Source organism: Mustela nivalis, assembly GCF_964662115.1.
Source record: "Mustela nivalis genome assembly, chromosome: 7".
NCBI classification, from domain to species: Eukaryota; Metazoa; Chordata; class Mammalia; order Carnivora; family Mustelidae; genus Mustela; species Mustela nivalis.
In genome coordinates, this window is record NC_139026.1 from 15852422 (window position 1) to 15873001 (window position 20580).

Sequence of the window (20580 nt, forward strand, 5' to 3'; positions counted from 1 at the left end):
CTCATTTCCTTGGGGCAACAGAGAGCATTTTCCTTGGATATAACAACATTCAGAATGTGAAAGACATCTTTTGGCCTGTGTGGAGTGGATGATGGATTGGTGAGAGCTCAACTGGGAATTCAAACCACGAGCAGGAAATGATTTGCCTGAAATTGTCTTTTTGTATTTTTAAACGAGATTTTATTTATTGATTTGCAAGAGTGAGAGAGAGAGCGAGAGGGAAAACAGGAGCAGGGGGAGCCACAGGCAGAGGGAGAAGCAGGCTCCCCACTGAGCAGGGAGCCCGATGAGGGGCTCGATCCCAGGCCCCTGGGATCATGACCTGAGCCAAAGGCAGACACTTAACTGACTGTGCCACCCAGGGCCTCCTTTGTATGTTTTTAACATATTATTTTTGAACATTTGAAACATGGCTGAATCATCTTTGATGGCTTGAAAGAGTCTTGTAATATTATATATTCATTTACAAATTTAATGTTAAACTTGTAAATGCTCCTTCCCTTGAATTATGCTGAAGATCACATATTTTAAATTATGAAATACAATCAAGTCTTAGGGAAAACCAGGAGTGATGGTTTAGATGTTTATATACGAAGTCTTCATTGCAACAGACTGTTATTTTATAAATTCAATTTTAAAAATGGGATTTTAACAACTTCATATTTGTTTCTCTCAATAGGAAAATAAAAGGAAGCTTGATATTGAAATTCTGAAATCCACATCTTTCCTGAGAAGTTCTTTTCTTCAAAAGGAATTCCTCTCCCCTCGCGATTATTTTTTTCATAAACTGCTTTCTCTGAAACCAGATGAGCTACATTTCATCCCTGTGATTGCTTTATACATGTATTTGAAAGCCAAAATGATGTATTCTCACACTTCAAAGAAACTTCTTTGGTTACCACACCATCATTTCCAAGTGCATTGTCAATGCATGAAGATCGGTTAAACCCTTACATTAGGATCTCAAAACTGTGGCCAACACAGCTGGACTGTCAATATCGTGTCTAAATTTAGTTATTAATTTGTCGATCAAACAGCTTCGTTGCCATGACTGACTAAACAAGACACAAGAACAGTTAAGATTAAATTGCCTGGAAAAGAGGGAGGAAACTGAAAGGTAAAAAAGGCAGCATTTAATCATTACCTAAAGCACATGGAATTTGGACTCCTGTGTCTGGCTGGACTCAAAGGGATTTCTAAAGGAAGTGATTTCCAGATTCAAGCTCCTTTAGTAGAGAAAATCCGCCAGGAGTCAGAGAGATAATGAGGACATCACTTTCTGATCTTAAATGCTTCAACGGATGACAGAAAAATTTTTTTATTAAACTCATATACTTGTTCCTAGCTTAAAGATCTTAAACAGTGATTTCAGACACAGTGCCTCATGCTGGAAACTTCCTAGATCCAAGCTGCATTCTGAATCCCAATTTCTTACTGACTCTCCATCCACCCACCTCGAGTCTGCCCAGCCGCCCCCACAAGAGGCTGCTTCTAATCCCACCATGAATCAGACATCTCCCTACAATGCTGTGTTTAATTCTGCAGACACTCCGTTCTCTAGGTGTCTTAGTAATGACCCCGGTGAGCACTCATAGGATCTTTGCCGTGGAACAAGGCAGAGAATTGGAGCTTTAGGACTCAGGAACCAGATAGAGATGGGGTCATTTCCTGATGTTGATCACCGAAGAGCCTGGAGCCCCCCGACTTCTTCAAACCTATGCTCTGTATGCAATCCAATCAACAGACAGCACCCAGATTCTAAAGCCGGACTGCCTGGATTCAAATCTAATTCATCACTTACCAGCCAGTTACTTATTCACTCTCTGTCTCAGTATCCTTATTTGTAAAAAACAAAACAAAACAAAAACAAAAACAAGGGCGGTGGGGGGAAGGAATAATGGCCCCTGTATGAGAAGGTTGCTGTGAGCTAATATATGTAACTGATAACAGTATCTGGTACGTGGTAAGAGCCATATGTGATTTCAGCAGTAGTTGTTGTTGTTGTAGTGGTGATAAAATCAGTAGTAATAGAAATGTTATTGTCACTGTCATCAAATAATTGTATGGGAACTGAAGGAGATCACAAAATGCCTCATAAAGAGGAAGTATTCAATCAGTTGTGCTTACTGTCTCTCACTGCTTCAGAAATTACCAAGGCTGGGATGCTCATTGTCCTTCATGGGACAATAAATATTTCCAGCATGCAACTGTGAGCGGCTGGGGACTGGGCTGAGTGCGGACTACACGGAGAAGCAGAGGCCGGAGGCCACTTCCCAACGACGCACAGGGGAGCAGGGAAACGAATGTGCAATGATTCGGTGCCTCCAGTGCTGTGATCCGTGTTCCCTCCAGAGCAGGGAGATCAGGGAGGGCTCCCTGCAGGAGAAGACCCTGGAGCTGAATTCTTAAACAGGAGCAGTGCCAGCCAGATGGAGAAGTCCAGGGGCTTTCTAGGGGAAGAAGCAGCCACGCCCACGGGGCCGCCAGGGGGTCTATCTGTCCCAACACACCTGACCCTGTCACTCCCTCCTTCTCATTGCATCTTGGCCCCTCACTGCCAAGGTGACAAAGGGTAAGCTCTCCAGTGGGCATTTGAACAAAGCCTTTTTAATCATCTGACCCTACCTGCTTTGTTAAAGCATCTGCAGCCCCTCCTTTTCATGAGCACTGTGTTCTGAGCACTCCACTCTGGCTTTCAGCAGCTGCCCCTGTATGGCACTTCTTCCTCCCTCTCCTCTATCCCCTGTCCTGCACCTTCGCACCCCAACTTCAAGGCCCATCAAATGTCCCCTCCTTGACAAATCTTACTCCTCTCTTCCCAGGAAGAAATAATTCCTCCTCCCTCTACCTTAGCTGCACTCTTTAACACATTGTATCATTATGTCTTATTTATTCCCCCTCCCCCCCACGCCCCCACTATAATACAAATTTGGCAAGGTCAAGGTTTTATTTGACTTTGCATTCCTAGGGCTTAGCCAAACACGTGGTGAGCTCCTGATAAACTGGAGCTATTATTTCTCCGAAGGACGCAGAGCAAATACTCACTGAGTCACAGAGTTAGTTTAAGCAGAGCTTGCTGAGGAAGGAACCAGTCTACCAGAGCAGAAATTGTTCACAGCAGTTTTGTGTGGGGAAGATCAGGCACCATTTCTGACCTTCTTTCTCCTTAGTCTCCCAAGTGCTTGCTTTTGAAATGTACAGCTGATAGGAAAAAAGGAATTGGAAGAAATTACCCCTTGGGAGTCCCGTGTCCCCATGAAATGTATAGTCCTCGTATCTGAGCCTCTGTTGCCATCCGGTGAGCTCTCATCAGCTGTTAGAGATCATGGTCTAGATTTCCTGCACAATAAGTTGGAAGCGATTTCCATCTATTCTTACCCTCCATAGCTTGCCAGGAACATACATGAGATCAATTCAGATTCTACAATTAGAAGCAGGGACCTGGGGGCTCCTGGGTGGCTCAGTCAGTTAAGTGGCTGCCTTTGGCTCAGGTCATGATCCCAGGGTCCTGGAATCAAGCCCCGCATTGGGCTCTCTGCTCAGGGGGAGCCTGCTTCTCCCCTACCTGCCGCTTTCCCTGCTGGTGCTTGCTCTCTCCCTCTCTCCCTCTCTCTCTGTGTCAAATAAATAAAATTCTTATTTAAAAAGAAGGGAAGGAAGAAGGGAGGAAGGGAAGGAAGGAAGGAAGCAGGGACCTGGCCCTCAGATCACACACTGCATGGTGCTGAGAGGTGGCCATGACCATGAAAAATTGAAATAGGCATTGTCACCCCATCCCACTTTTTTTTTTTTTTTTGCAAGTGGGTATCCCACTACCTGAATCTTAGACTCCACTCCATGCTACCAAAAAAAGAATTCACTTTTATTCCTCTAATCTCTCCCACAAGGAACATCGGTTTTCACCTCTTCACTGGCTTTGAGAATGTAAAGATCTCTCCCAATTATAGAAATAAATTCTACTTTTTGATTCTCTCCCTGCTGCTCCTTCTAGTTGCTCTTACTTCCCCAGGGTATGGTCTGCTTCCTATCTTTCCACGAGCTCCCTGTCTGTTTATCATGGGTATTTGTTGAGTATGTGTTGAGGATCTTCTGGAACCACCAACCTCTAGACTTCTTGGAAGGTGGTGAAACACCTTATACTTGTCTCACTCCTGGTCTCCTGATCATAATACTGTTAGGTTTTGCTACTTGCCACTGAACTCATCCTAATCAGTACAGCAGATGACAGTGGGGAGCTGCTCTGATTTTTGTTTGCTTAGCATTTCTTCCCTCTTTTTCTTGTCATAAGAATCTGACTTTCCTTTGATAACTCTCTATTTCCTATTTCCTGTGGCCCTGATAGGACTGTGAGCCGTGAGAGTTCATCAAGCATAAGGATTGGTGGAGAAGTAGACTTTGGCCCAAACTGGGCCAATCCAACCCTCTCTCATAACTCTGACCCTTGAGCAGAGTGACACAATGTAAAAAGCAGTTGAATCTGTCACCCTAATGGCAATGTCCAAAAGAGCCTGTTCATGGAATCTCCAAAGCTCTTCTGGTTACTCTTTTCCTAAGGCTTACTGTTAACTAAAATATTAGCTGCTGTTAAAGCAGTTCACAAAGGCCCAAGTTCAAAATAAAGATGATTTTGAAAGAAGATAATATTTCTAACCTGAAACAAAGTTTAATTTTAATTACTTTGCCATTATTTATCTATTATATGACAAACTCCTCCTTGGATTTTGTAGAACTATACCATCTCCTCTCAGGACCTCCCATTTTTCTTAGGTTAACCTGACTTGGTTTGTGTCTGTAACCAAAGGAATGTAACCGATAGAGTGATGAAAAAAAGTAGTAATCGATGAATGCTCCTTTGGAAATCATCTTAAAAGTACAAGCTCAAAGGTTTAATAGGCATTCAAATGCAGTTTGATTTCTTAAGGTGATAATTTCCAAAAGGATAGTCCCATAGCTGATAAAATCCAAATTGGAATGTCTAACTTTGAAAGCCTTTAGCTTTGGGGCACCTGGTGACTCAGTTATTTGGGTGAGCACCTCACAGTCTCTTTCCACTCAGGTCATGATCTCATAGGCATAAGATCAAGCCCTGTGTCCCAGTTTGCATTCAACGTGAGCCTTCTTGAGATTCTCTCCTTCTCTATTTGCCCCTCCATACTCACACATGCTTTTTCTCTCTAAAATAAATAAATCTTAAAAAAAAAATCAACTTCTATTCCAGTTGTTACTATATATATGTGGCAAATATATAAATATATATATATATGTGTGTGTGTGTATGTGTGTGTGGCATATATATATATATTTGCCTAATATATATATATATATGCCTAAAAGGTCTTATGAGTTTTTTTTTATTCTGTTTTTCATTTGGGAAATAGAATGTGGTTCAAATAAAGTTGAATCTTCACGCCTGGGGAGCTCATCATTTCTGCTACTTGTCACAAACTGGAGAGATGTTCAAGTTGGAGGGGCAGGTCCCTTCCTCTAAGCTAAGGAACTTCATAGACCCACTGTGTCAAGTCCCCTGCCCCACACCATTTGTAATCTTTCCTAAGGGATAAAATAGACTCTAACTTGTATTACTTTAAGTAGTGTTCTTGGCAAGTTTCATTTGACCAGCCAAGATTCATCCTACAGAAAAACACAGTTTACTGCTGGGGAACCACAAGCTGCTAAATGCTGATAGGCCCAGAAGCTCCCTGGCAGGTTGATTGACTTGTCATTGTTTCCTAGAAGACTATTCAAAACCTCCCTCTCTCTCCCCCCATGGTTTTGGATAGCATTTTCCAAAAATGAAGTCTTTATCCCTTGATAGGGGGAAAAAAAATGGTTAAGATAATTCACCAGGACTCAAGTTCAAAGTAAAGTTGATTTTGACAGAAGATACATACTTCCAGCTTGAAAGGAGAGGGAGGGGTATTTAATTTTAACAACTTTGCCATTTTTCATCTCTTTATCTATTAGCATCAGGTGTTTATTTTGGGTGCTTCCTGCAGACCTATAAGTACCATGTTTAGGTGACTTCTTTCTGCCACTCTCCCAGTAGAAATGTTGCCTTATTCTTATGATAAGTTTCACACATTATCTTCCATTTTTGCCACCAGTTACCAATGGAACTTTCCTGCCTTGTGCATAAAGGAGAATTTTATCATCTTTAAAAAAAAAAAAAAAGTTGTGGGCAATTGTTTATTTCTCATTCTTATCAGACAGTCGGAAGGAAAACACAGTTTCTAATCCTGATGAAGAAAAGTTCCAGCCAAACACGGCAATGGTAATCCTTAAAACATATTTTGCCACATGAGCTAAGACAGTGGTTTCTAAATGCGAGTTCAGGGACTAACTTACGTCAGAAATAATGGAGGAGCTTCCTTGAAAAAGTACAGATCCCTGGGCTTCACCTGATCCAATGAATTAGTCATTTTAATGGAAAACATGTCCATTTGAAAGACTGAAGTGTAGTTGCACTTTTTACATATGAAGGTGTCCAAGAGACTGCAGCCAGGAAAAGCAAGCAATAGGTCCATAGATACAGAAATGATCACATCTGCGAAAAATAGATATAAGCATCCATATGATTGTATTACGTGTAAAAGGATTTGGAAGACAATACACAAAATATGTTGATGGTGGGATTATTCTAGGAAATACAAAGAGGAAGAGACAGAATTTACTTTCCACTTTTACCCTTTGGCACAGTTCTTTGAATTATTATCACACTAACGAAGAGCACGAACAACTCTTATATTCTGGAATTAATTAATCAACAGTGAAAATATATTAAGAGCTTTCCAGAGCATTCTGATCATCAACAGTTTCAGGGACCACTGCACCAGGCAAATGAGATAAAAGTCCATTAGTTTAATTTCTCATTAAAGAAATTCCGCATTCCCTCAAGATGCAAATTCTTCCAATTATCCCATAAATACCAGGCCTCCAAGCAATGTTGACACCTGCTAGCATTTTAGTTGCTCAGAAAGTAATAATGGAGAATAAATGATGAGGAAATAAACAACTCACATTGAAATGAGAGCGGAAACATTATAGCTCTGGGAGAAAAAAAGTCTTATGACTGCTTTTACTGGGAAGACAGACGGAGAAGCTAAGCTCCTACTCATCATCGTGTATGTCCCAGACATAGAGTAGTTCATCTCACTGCTTTCAGGGAAAAGATCCATAAGTCAAGCTAAAATTTTTACTGCTTTGTTTCCCTCCTGAAAACATCTGATTGTCAGTGGCCAACATACTGAGTGTTATGGTTAAAAATTGAAATCATTTCAGGGGCACCTGGGTGGCTCAGAGGGTTAAGCTTCTGCCTCCAGCTCAGGTCATGATCTCAGGGTCCTGGGACCAAGCCCCGCATTGGGCTCTCTGCTCAGCAGGGACCCTGCTTCCTCCTCTCTCTCTCTCTCTGCCTGCCTCTCTGCCTATTTATGATCTCACTGATAATCTCTGTCTGTCAAATAAATAAATAAAATCTTTAAAAAAAATAAGAATTGCAATCATTTCAACATAGGTTTTTTTTTTCTAGTTAGACAATGACTTTATTGCTTAAGGATATAGACAAATTTATGCAACCAGGACAGAGACTGTTGATGACTCATATTTCCAGCTGGAGGGGAAGACTCTTTGGTCTTATAATATCAAGCCGATGGCTAATACAGTTCTCGACCAGCATCAGTCAGATTTAGCATCCTTTCTGTTCTTCTCAGGATGCATTCCAAGAGCAGCAGCTTTCTTCATCCGATGGTAGAGATCCTCGGGAAGAGCAAAGCAAGACCTTTGGACTTAAGAATCCTCAAGATTGGACTGCCTGTCACAAAACAGATTTGAACAACACCATGTGAGTCTCTCAGAATCACACCAGTTTGTGAGGGAGTCAGGCCCTTCCTGGCCAGTTTGTAGATCTGCTCCTTATGTCATCAGATGTCAGCTTCAGCCAGGTCGGGCAGCTGCAGTGGTAAGGTAGAGCCCACCGGGACAGGCCTTTCCCAGCAGTGTGCATGCAACCCATGATGCTACAGGTCAGGAAGCAGAAAACCATTCTGATACAGGTCTTAATGAAATAGGTTGGGCCAGCCCCAAATGGAACATTCCTTAACATTCTTCGGTAGTAATATCCCACTGCCACCAGCCGAAAGAGCAAGAATCTTCTACTGTTCAGATTTTCACCTTGGGATACTAGCTCTGACCCATTGTACTCTTTCTCATCCTCCTCCATGCCATTGTCTTGGCCCTACACCTTGCCATACATCAGCCATTTGGAGATGAAAGCAACTCAGCGGACGTGTAGATCAAATCTCAGGACAGAAAGTCCTGCAGGTTGGAATTGAGGAAAGCATACATGATTCTCAGCTCGGGTCCTCCATCAGAGCATTACTCCAGGCCAGGTCAGCCTTCAGATTCCCAGCAGCCACGCCTGGAAATAAGGATTCAATAAGTTGGGTACTGGACGAAGGAACCTGAATTTTAGCCAGTGGCCCAAGTGATTTTGCTGCTCCCCATAGGAGACCCAGTATAGAGAAGATAGTTTTGAACAAGGAGTTCAAAGTACTTAGACTCTATAGGCTGAGGTCTGGTGCTGTCTGGGTTATTTTGAGGAAGTTACAATACCTTAATCTGCCTTCATTTTCTCCCCATTGAACAAAGGATTACATTACAATGACCTCTGAGGTCTCTTCTACCTCTGAATTTCTGTGATACTATAAATTAACAGAACGATCAGGACTTTATGGAAATTCTCCATGTTACTTCCTAGGTATCCAGTTGCTTCTGTCATCATTTAACGCAAGACCATTCTTTATGGGCTTTCCTGGGAAGCAAAGAGCAGGTTCCTTTGCCACTGTGACCCAGTGGAATTTCCTGTTATTTGTAGAGTCCACTAAAATGCACATGGCAGCAGGTCAATGCGGTCCCTCCCCATCATTGAAGTGCCATGCCTGTTGGTCACCCACAAAAGCTTCTTGGGCGCGTGGGTGGTTCAGATGGTTAAACACCTGCCTTTGGCTCAGATCATGATCCTGGGTCCTGGGATTGAACCCCGCATTGGGCTCCCTGCTCAGTGGAGATCCTGCTTCTTCCTCTCTCTCTCTGCTGCTCCCCCTGCTTGTGCATAGTCCCTCCTTCCGTCAAATAAACAAAATCTTTAAATAAAATAAATGAATAAATGAAAAGCTTCTTTTTCTTTTTTTCCACCTTTGTTCCCAAAGACTCTTCACATTTTTTACTTGGGAGACCCCGCCTCTCCTCGTCCAGGAAGTTTGTCCTGCCTCTGTCCTGTCATGAATAGTTGCAAGATGTAAAGATGCCTAACCATGAGACGCCAGTGGCGTCTCCTTAAAGACTACTTTATTGTAAAACAAATTATAAGTTAATTCATAGTAAATCGAAACAGTTGACAGATAAACTCAAGACAGTCACTCTCACAGCAGTCATTAATTCATCCATTTATTCAATCATTTGGCAAACGCTCGTTGCATATATATTATCTGTGGGCTAATGTACTAAACACTGAAGGATATTCAAAGAGAATAAAATCCACCTTCTCCCCTGGAGCTAGAGAGCAAAATATACACAAGCCTGACACAGCTCTGTAATAATGCAAAGACAGCAAGTGACCAAGTGGTAAAAAAGAGGTTTTGCCAAAAATTTATTATCATTTTAGAGAGGATGGAAATTGGCTGAAACCACTTTCGAGACAACTTTTTTTTTTTTCTAAATAAAACATTTGCTTCGGTGAATCAAACTTTTCTGACAATTTTTCCCCAAGGGCAAATAGTCTATTTTGGAACCGGGGAGGGGGGGGGTATTTATAAAAAAAGAGAAAGAGTCAGAAAGTATTTGTAGAAGAAAGCAAATGTTTCCAAGTCCAGCCCTTAGTTCTAAATACCTCCTCTTAATTTTTCCCAAGGGATCCATTAAACCCTCAAGGAAATATGAAATATAAAAATGATTCCAGATCATTCCTGTGAACTAGAATTCCACAAGGGTGATGCAGAGGATTTCCTTAAGTACCCTGTTTGTGCATGGATGATGGACCCTTACATCAGAGTCTATAATCAGACCCACACTTCCTCTACCAGATCCCCGTGGGGTAAGCCTGGTGCCTCCTCAAACATGGGGTGGCAGAAAACCTTTTGAATTAAACTATGAAGGGATCATGTATGATGTATGAAGCCATGTTAAAGGCAGAGAAATTAATGTAGAGACAAATTTGTGTAAGAGGGTAATCAAGCAGGTGCAGCCACTCTGGAAAACAGCATGGAGTTTCCTCAAAAAGCTAAAAATAGAGCTACTCCATGACCCAGTGGGTATTTACCCCAAAGATAGAGATGTAGTGATCCGAAGGGGCACCTGTGACTCAATGTTCGTAATAGCAAAGTTCACAATAGCCACACTGTGGAAGGAGCCAAGATGTCCTTCAAAAGACAAATGGATTAAAAAAAAATATGGTTCATTTATGCAATGGAACATTACTCAGCCATCAGAAAGGATGAATTTAAATCAACATGGATGGAAATGAAGGGTATTATACTAGGTGAAATAAATCAGTCAGAGAAGACAATTATCATATGGTTTCACTCATATGTGGAATTTAAGAAACTGTGCAGAGGATCATAAGAGAAGGGAGGGAAAACTGAATGGGAAGAAATGAGAAAGGGAGAGAAACCATGAGGGACTCTTAACCATGGGAAACAAACGGATGTTTGCTGAAGGGGAGGTGGGTGTGGGGATGGGGTAATTTGGTGATGGACATTAAGGAGGGCCCGTGATGTGATGAGCAGTTGGTGTTAAGGGGAACTGACAAATTGTTGAATACTACATCTGAAACTAATGATGTGCTGTGTATCAGCTAACTGAATTTTAATTTTAAAAAAAAGAGAGAGAAGGGGTGCCTGGGTGGCTCAGTGGGTTAAAGCCTCTGCCTTCGGCTCAGGTCATGATTCCAGGTTCCTGGGATCGAGCCCTGCATCAGGCTCTCCGCTCCTCGGGGAGCCTGCTTTCTCCTCTCTCTCTCTGCCTGCCTCTCTGCCTACTTGTGATCTCTGTCTGTCAAATAAGTGAATAAAATCTTTAAAAAAAGACAAATTTGTGCAATCGTTGTAAGACAAATGCAGAGATAGAACCTAATGTCATTTTTTGCCCTCTTTGTTTTACTACACACTTGTGTATTCCCTTCAGTCTGCTGTGCAAACCAAGCCTAGAAGCTGTAGGTTTAGAGTAATGGAAATGGGAAGTAATCAAGTATCAAAAAGCTATACTTTGCAAAAGGTCACTTCCCTTGAGTAGTAGAAAATATGTTGTCTATTGTTTAGTAAATGTACAAATGTATATTTTGAAAAACGTATTAGCTTTACCAGATGCACTGTATCATTTATCAGCCATATTTCTATCATAAAAGGATTTGGCTTGTCCCTGAAAATTTAAATCAATAAAAATGTCTATGTTGTAGGTGTAATTGACAGCTTCTAGTCTTGTGCAAATGCCAATAATAAATATCCTTGAGAGCAGAAAGGCAAGGATGTTGTACCGGTTTGTTTAAGGCATCCTCTGGACTTTCCAGAACATTCCAATGTCAAATATTTTACACCATGTCTCTGTATATATTCTTGGATGCAAACCCAGTGTCTTTGTAATGGGGATCTACTGTGTTTTCTACTGACCTCTCCAGTCTCGCAAGAACTGCCCCAACCTTCACCACTTGTTGGAGGCTCCCTCCCAATTAGAATATCAGGGATAGACACACGACCCTTAGAAATATCTAAGATTATTATATCCTCTTGAGTCGTTGACCTCTTTATCATTACAAATGACCTTTAGCCTTCTTTATCTCTGGTAATATAATCTTTGCTCAGAAATCTACTTAGTAGGTTAATCATAATAATAAGCTTATAAGAAGTTTTGCACATGAGAGCTTTTCTGATTTAATGATTTCAGCATTTTGTTGGAGAGTCATGTTAAGGAACAAATGCTAGATCTTTTTTTGCCTTCTATATCCTAAAACTGTGATCAGTATCAAACAGCGTTTTCATGAACAATGACCAGGAATATTTTCACTGGCTCTTTTTCCCTCATTGAGAAATATAAAGGTCCCAATTTTCAGATGATTATGATATTCCAGAGCCAGACCATATATACTTATTAAACGTTTGCAAGGGTTTTTACCTGGATCTTGGCTACAGTCCATCGGTGAATTAAATTCTGCCTCTCAGGGGCGCCTGGGTGGCTCAGTCGATTAATCATCTGCCTTTGGCTTGGATCATGATCTCAGGGCTCTGGGATTGAGCCCCATGTCTCTCTGGCTCCCCGTTCAGTGGGGGGTGTGCTTCTCCCTTATCCCCTCCCTGCCCCCCACTTGTGCTCTCTCTCTCTCTCTCTGTCAAATAAATAAAATCTTTTAAAAGAAATAAATAACTTCTGCATCTTGACTTGTTAAAAAAAATCCCTTTACCTTTTTTTAACAGTGTGACAAAATACACATAACATACAATTTACCATCTTAACCATTATTAAGTGTACAGTTCGGTAGTGTTAAATATCGTCACACTTCTGTCCAACCATTATTCAAAACTTTTTATCTTGAAAACTCTATACCCATTAAACAGTCTCCCACTTCCCCCTCCTAACCCCTACATTTCATTCTACTTTCTGTCTCTATGAATTTATCTTCCTTTTGCTTTTTTTTTTTTTTTAATTTGACAGACAGAGATCACAAGCAGACAGAGAGACAGGCAGAGAGAGAGAGGGAAGCTGGCTCCCTGCTGAGCAGAGAGCCCGATGTGGGGCTCGATCCCAGGACCCCAGGATCATGACCCGAGCCGAAGGCAGAGGCTTTAACCCACTGAGCCACCCAGGTGCCCCTTCCTTTTGCTTTTTTAAGCACACTTTACCTCATCAGGATCAAAGTACTAATTTTTTTTTTTTGCCAAAAAAATAGACAATCTGGAAACGTACACAAGTAGAAATTGAATTTGAAATTGAATTCTTCCCATTTCCAATCCCATAGGCCAGAGGTAACAACTATTAATAGTTCAAAGCTGTGTTTTTCTTCTGTGTATCTGTTGAGGAAGGGGTGGAGTGGAGGGGTTGAATCACATCCCCTCTTCAGGGATCTGCCGAGCACTGCACCTGTGCATTTCACGGTCCTCCAGCTGGTCATCACGCACTGTGGCTCCATGCTCATTTTGTGCTTTTCACAGATCGTAATTCATGGACTACAACCCCTGCCTCTCCCAATCACCATCAACCGCCATGTCCACAATCCACTCCCCTTGCAGAGACCAGCAAATGCATATGAACATGGAGTTTCCCACTGGGACCTTACCAGTTACTTCCCTTCTCAGTACTAACTCAGAGAGAGTAGCAGGCTTTCCTAAAGGGAAGCATGAAACATTGAAAATAGCTAATAATGAATTCTGAAGACTAATCTGGCAATATCAAAATGACAAATCCCCCTAGCCTTTGATCTAGTTGTGTTCTAAAGATTCTACAGATGTACTCATATATGTGCAAAATAACTAATGCAGAGAATTATTCATTACAAAATTGTTGGACACTGCAGAAGACTGAGAACAGCCTGAAAGCCTATTAATAGGAATCTGGCTAAACTGATTCTCCATGCAGTAGTATGCTACAGTTTGTTTGTTTGTTTAAGATTTTTATTTATTTATTTGACAGAGAGAGAGATACAGCGAGAGAGAGAGAGAAAGAGAGAGAGAGCACAAACAGGGGGAGTGGGAGAGGGAGAAGCAGGCTTTCCACTGAGCAGGGAGCCTGACGTGGGGCTCTTTCCCAGGACCCTGGGATCATAACCGGAGCCGAAGGCAGACACCTAACGACTGAGCCACCCAGGCACCTCTACAGTTTGTTTGTTTTTTTAAAGAATGAAGAAAAGTCTTACATATTAATCTGAAATGATTTCCAATTTATACTCCTAAATGTAGAAAAACAAGATGCTGAATAGAATGAATATTATACTACAATAGTAATATAATATGATGTGTTATTATAACATGATATAATACCATATAATATTATACATGTAATATATAATAATATAACATAATATGCTATTACATGAAAACAGAAAGTGTCAAAACAGATAGAATAAGGTTGCATCAGGGTTGGTTGGCAGCCTCATACCAACGATCTTAATGTCACATTCCTCAGTGTGGAGTGTGCATTACACTGAAGCCTTATCAATGCGGGAGCTGATAACGTGACCAACGAAACACATTGGTTGACTCTAGGAAAGATAATTAAGTGGCTGAGAAGCTAAAGAAGGGTATTTGTTTACCCTTTTATTCTTTATGAATTAAAAATCTTATTTAAAAAATTACAACTTTTCAAATAAGATTTTGAGCTGTGAAAGTACAGGATGGAAATGAAGAGAAGGAGAAGGAACTCACAAGTCGAATGTTGGGTTTCAACTGGCTTTCTCAGAAAGTGATCCCCGGCAGTGAGGATAACGTTCTGTCCCTGTTAGATGTCGGAAAAGAAACGCCCACTTTCTCTAGTGTTTGCTTTGCTCTTTCATTAAAATTGATTTCCTGAAATGAGCATTTTTACCACAATTTAGTATAAGGAAGGAGTTCCTAGAAGCAGAATAAGTGCTACAGAAATTTGCAGTCGATCGTCAGGAAGATCTAAAAATAAATTTTCTTCCTTTCCAGGAACATTGATTTTTAAAAATTTTTCTTTTGATTTTGTCACATTATTGCAGGGAAAGCACCGATGATTATTTTAAAACTCTTTTCTAGTTTTTAAGCAGAGTAAATTTCTATTCATTTCCTTTATTATATAGACGAACACATTTCAAAAGCAAAGCCTCTGGAAGTAGTTAGCAACAGGAGACACTCTTGAAAGCGGCAACTTAATCTCAAGAATTTAGCGGGGGAGACCTTCTTCATATGGAAATATTTTTCAAATCAAAAATTATCATAGAGGCTAATTTTTCCTGTTTCCGGCTGAACCTTAAAAATACCAACTTTTATTTCACGCCTCTAATAACTTAGAGAAAGTAGGTATGCCCAGGATAATTCCCACAACGGAGTCTACACGTTGAAGCTAATTCATTCAAATGACTGAAAGCAGAGCATGCTGATTGTTACTCTCTAACGCAAGTTAAAAGAAAGCCACTGGTAGTAGAGAGCATTTCTTAAGAAATGCAAAACTGCTGCTCAAGAAGCCAGAAGGGGTACAGGACAGCCAACTTGAAAGCTAACCTTTGCTTTTCCAGATTGTAAAGACACCTTCAAGTAAAACCCTGTATGGAAATTATTGGGCACTTGCATGAATTTCTTGCAAAATTCATTCATTCATTCATTCATTCATTCATTCATTCATTCATTCATGACCAAGTACGTTAGCCCGAGGAAGGGTTCCTTTCATTCACACAAACCCCAAACGGCACAGTTAAGGACAGAGTGACAACACAGATGGAATTTAACCTGCGGGTTAAGCACTCTGCCTCATGCTTCATAGAGGGTTACCGCAAATTAATGCTCACAACTTCCCTGCGGGGTCGGTACCATTTTTTTAAATTGTGATGGAATATGTATAACATTGACTCTTATCACTTTTAACATGTTTAACTGTACAGGTCAGTGGCATGGTATACGTTTACCCTGTTGTACAACCGTCACCACGGTCCATCTCCAGAACTTCAACTTCCCAGACTGAAACTCCATACCCATTAAACCTTAACTATCTGTGTCTCTATAAATTTCACTCTTCTGGGTACCTCACATAAGTGAAATCATAAGATATTTGTCCTTTTCTGTCTGGCCTGTTTCATTTATCATATTTTCAAGGTTTGCCCATGTCATAGCCTATATTAGAATTTCCTTTTCAACAATGAGTAACATTCCGTTGTATGGATAGAGCCCGTTCTGTTGATGCATTCATCTGTCGATAGACGCTTGGGTTTTTCCTTCCTTTTGGCGATTGTGACTAATACTGCTATGAACATGGGTGTGAAAATACCTTTTTGCCTCCTTTTTATCCTTTCAGTTCTTTTGGGTATATACGAGCTGTCAAAAATCATTTGACTGCATATATGAGAGTTTATTTCTGGGCTCTCTATTCTATTTCTTTGGGCTGTATATCTGTCTTTATGCCAACACCACACTGTTTTGATAGCTGTGGCTTTGTAGTAAGTTTTGGAATGAGGAAGTGTGAGAACTCCAACTTCATTCTTCTTTTAACAATTGTTTTGGCTATTTGGGGTGCCCTGAGATTGATATGAATTTTGGGATGAGTTTTCCTCCTTCTGGAAAAAAAAAAATGGCATCGGTCAGGATTGCATTGAATCAGTAGAGTACTTTGGGTAATATTAACATCTTTGTAATATTAAGTCTTTTGATCCACAAATGCAGGATTTCTTTCCATTTATTTAGGTCTTCCTTAATTTCTGTCATGAATGTCAGTGTACAAGTCTTTCACCTCCTTGATTAAGTTTATTTTTAAGTATTTTTTTCCTTTTGGTACAATTGTAAATGAAATCATTTTCTTAAGTTCTTTTTCAGGGTGTTCATTGTTAGTGCAAAGAAACACAACTAATTTTTGTGTGTTGACTCTGTGTCCTGCAACTTTGCTGAATTTGTCAATTAATTCTAACAGGGCTATTTTTGTGGACTCTCTAGGGTTTTCTACACACAGACCATGTTATGTGAAAACAGATCATTTACTTCTTTCTTTTCCCTTGGTACTATTTTTACTCTCACTTTATAAATTAGAAACACTGAGTACATCAGATAAGAATGGATTCCAATGGAAGTAACAACATTTACTGGGGCTTGACAAATGAATTGTTCCTTTTTCTCACTGAATGAAAAGTCCAAAGTTCAGAGCTAAGGCAGAGACTCCTCAAAACAGTGAAATGACTGAGCTTTTTCTCTTTCCTTCCTAAGATAGCCTGCTGACTTTCCTTTTCAAGCTCGTAATAAGATAGTCACTACACCTTCGGGATTATGTCAGCCAACCAGGCAGGAAAAATGAGGAAGAGTTTCTCCTTTCAAGAATTCATCTCATATTTGGGATGGATTCTCCCCTCGACCTCACCCATCAGCCAATTTGCCCTGACATCTCTCTAGCCGTAAGGAGCCTACCTTTAGACCACTTCCTGGCCAAAGGGGCAGAGATTTCTATGACTATTTTGACCAACCATTATTCATATCCTGTGACCAGAATAAGATGTAGGGCCACCTGAAGTCAGGAGAGATATTGACAACATCTAAAGAGATCCATGTTCCCTTAGCAGGGAGCAAGGAGAAGATGGCTGTTGACAGCCAGTGGCGTTAGTGGAACAGTAACACAGGGGTTACGTGATGAGCCAAGATTCCAGTCCAGGCAACCCGGCCTGGAAGCCTGTTTGCTCCTAACCAGATCAACAGGGCAACAGAACAGCAGGCCCAGTGGCCAACAAGCCAAACTGAGTCAATGATTGAGTAGGCCTTATAATTTTAGAACACTGAAAGAAATGAGAACATAAAGAGTTAGATATCAGAATGTCCTGAAGGACTTTCTCTAAATGATAGTTCTCCCCATTCATCCTGCTGTGACCTTCTAGGACATGTGGTCAAGGCCAATCCCTATTGGACTCGTGTGTTTATGAGCCTCTGTTCCCAATGGCTTTGTTGAATTAGGGGGAAAGGTTGAGAATCACTGTGATAAGGAATATCCAAATTGTACATATGTTCACTTTTATGCCTTTTAATTGATTTTGAGGGAGCTGCTTTTGTTTTTTTTTTTTTTACTTCGTGTTCCAGTGATATCTCTTTTTTTTTTTTAAGATTTTATTTATTTATTTGACAGAGAGAGACATGAGAGGGAACATAAGCAGGGGGAGCGAGAGAGGGAGAAGCAGACTGCCCACTGAGCAGGGAGTCCTGGGGCTCCATCCCAGGACCCTGGGACCATGAACTGAGCAGAAGGCAGATGCTTAACGACTGAGCCACCCAGGTGCCCCTCCAGTGATATTTCTTTTACCAAATTCTGGATCCCTGTTGAGTTAAGTAAGAAGGGGATTTCCTCCTACTGAGGCCAAGGTCCTGAAAAAGATACTTTAAAGATGCAAATTCTGAATATTAACCACTTGAAGCTATTTTTTTTTTTTTTGGAAAAAAAAAGATAAAGGAAAAAAATCCATTTCTACACTGAAGATGAAGTTGTGATTTAGTCTGTGTAATTCAATTCCACAAATATTTACTGTGTGCCCCATCTGAGATACAGTACTATGTACAAAAAGGAGTAATTCTGCAAAAAAAACAAAACAAAACAAAACAAACAAACAAAAAAACTTCAAGGAAATCTGAAAACCCCTAAAACTTATTGCAAAACTTCAAGATGCTTATTTGAATGACATGTCCATTTCTAAACAGATCTTTTAAACTTTCAGTGGATTCTCAAGTGTATCCGCACGTGTTCACAACACAAAATGTGGACCCGCTGATCAGAGTGGCCCATGCCCATAGGCCGGTGAAAAGATGGCCACAGTGGTTTTTAGGTGGCAAAGAGATGCATCTCAAGGTGGTGGCATTATTTTGTTTCCAGGGGGAACTTCACCAGGGATGAAGGGAAATTCCAGCCAGTGGACAAAGAAGAGAAGATGGTTCCCCCCAACCCCAGGAAAAGCGCGGCAGGGGTTCTAGTCACAGGAGTCATGAGTTAGCTCTGCCTGTCAGACCAGACACACAGTGTTAGTGAAAAAGGAAGTCTCAAGTCGGTGACTGCTGTGGTACCAGGTTCAATAAATACCCATCCAGGAGGGGGCGCCTGGGTGGCTCAGTGGGTTAAATCCTCTGCCTTCGGCTCAGGTCATGATCCCAGGGTCCTGGGATCTAGCCCCACGTGGGGCTCTCTGCTCAGCAGGGACTCTGCTTCCTCCTCTCTCTCTGCCTGCCTCTCTGGCTACTTGTGATCTCTGTCTGTCAAATAAATAAAATCTTAAAAAAAAAAAAAAATACCGATCCTGGAGAACAACAGAAAATTCCAATTCCTACTCACCATGCAAATGACATAACCGTCAGAAGAGGGCAGTAGTTACGGCATTGGAAGTACGACAAGCACCAGCAGGTACTCAAGCAAGACTGCCTAGGTTCGAATAGTGACTCTGCCACCTACTGGCAGTGTGACCTTAGGCAAGTTATTTAACCACTCTGAACCTCAGCTCTTCACTTGTAAAATGAGGGCCTAACAGTCCTTAGCTCATAGAATTGTTGTGATGGTTAACTGGGCTAATCATTGGAAAGAGCTGAACACCATGTCTGACAAAACAGAGTAAAAGTAAAAGACCATCCACTGAGTCAGGGCTGAGAGCCGCCAGAAGGTCAAGGAGGGGAGTGGATTTAGGGATCTGGTGAATTAATAGATGGGTCATGTGGCCCACGGTAGAAAGGGAAGAAGATAAAACGAGCCTTGAGGCAGGAGACAGATTTGAAGGATGAGGAAGAGGGAAAGATATAGGAGGAGCATAAGAAAGAGGTAGGCCAGGGGTGCCTGGGTGGCTCAGTGGGTTAATCCTCTGCCTTTGGCTCGGGTCATGATCTCGGGGTCCTGGGATCGAGCCCCGCATCAGGCTCTCTGCACAGCAGGGAGCCTACCTCCCTCTCTTTCTCTCTGCCTCCTCTCTGCCTCCTTGTGATCTTTCTCTCTGTGACATGAAGAAATATTAAAAAAAAAAAAAAAAAGAAAGAAAGAAAGAGGTAGACCAACATGATGCTTTGGTAAGAGGGAAATTTCAGAATTTTAATCTCTAGAGATGGCACATTGGGAGAAATGGCAGGTCCCAAGGTGTGATAGGGACAAGTAGAGGTGGCCAAATGGACTGGAGAGAAATACTATTGGAGCATAATTGCTGGGGGTCCAGATGTGCGTGGATGGGGATGGTAGGTGACTGATTTAAGGCATGTTGAAGGTCCCAGAGACTGTAAAGGCAGGGAAACCAAAAGTCAGATGCCAAGGTTCCATGCTCCACATGCCCTCTGTGCTTCCCCCATTTCTCAGGCACCCAAGCTTCACACATAGGATATGCTCATAGTGCGTGGGCTTTGGAGTCAGTCTCCATCCGTCCCGACTCTGCCCGCCACTTACTTGCTGTTAACACTAATTTCTTCACAGCTCTCTTTTCTCACTTGTGAAGTGGGACTCAGAATATCTGCCTCATAGAACTAAAGGAACTAAATGAAATAATTTGTGGGAAGCACTTAGCAGCCTTTAGCGTCTGGGCGCTGGTCTGATGCTCTCAGCCAGGCGACGTGGCTCTTCTATTGAACACTCATAATCTCACAGCACAGATAGAGAGACAAGGTGACCCTGAGACCGTGATAAAGTGAGACAAAACAAGGTTTCTGTGCAGCCCACAAAAAAAACAGCCATGCCCCTCTCTCTGTGAAAGTGAATGGCCAGTGCTTAACCAGTACAGCCTTTCCCTGACTCTAGTCTGCACTCCCTGGAGGTAAGATTTACTGAGATGCCCAATCTTGGGGTTGTCCTTGCTTTCTGATGATACCTGGTGTCGATGGGCCCTTACTTCATTAGACCCTTCCCCAAATTACCCAACCAATGCCCAAATCCTGTAAGTTT

At 41.5% G+C, this 20580-nt stretch overlaps 1 long non-coding RNA gene and 1 pseudogene across 2 annotated transcripts; one reads left to right on the top strand and one right to left on the bottom strand.

Moving 5' to 3' along the window:
* On the top strand, window positions 1-2113 carry LOC309868608. The gene is made up of 2 exons (XR_014313749.1): window positions 1-99; window positions 680-2113. It is a non-coding gene; the product is annotated as an uncharacterized lncRNA (long non-coding RNA).
* Window positions 2114-7566: 5453 nt separating this feature from the next.
* On the bottom strand, window positions 7567-8011 carry LOC309868681 (small ribosomal subunit protein uS15 pseudogene; annotated as a pseudogene). The gene has a single exon. The product of its transcript is annotated as a small ribosomal subunit protein uS15 pseudogene (transcript).
* Between the last annotated feature and the right edge of the window lie 12569 nt (window positions 8012-20580).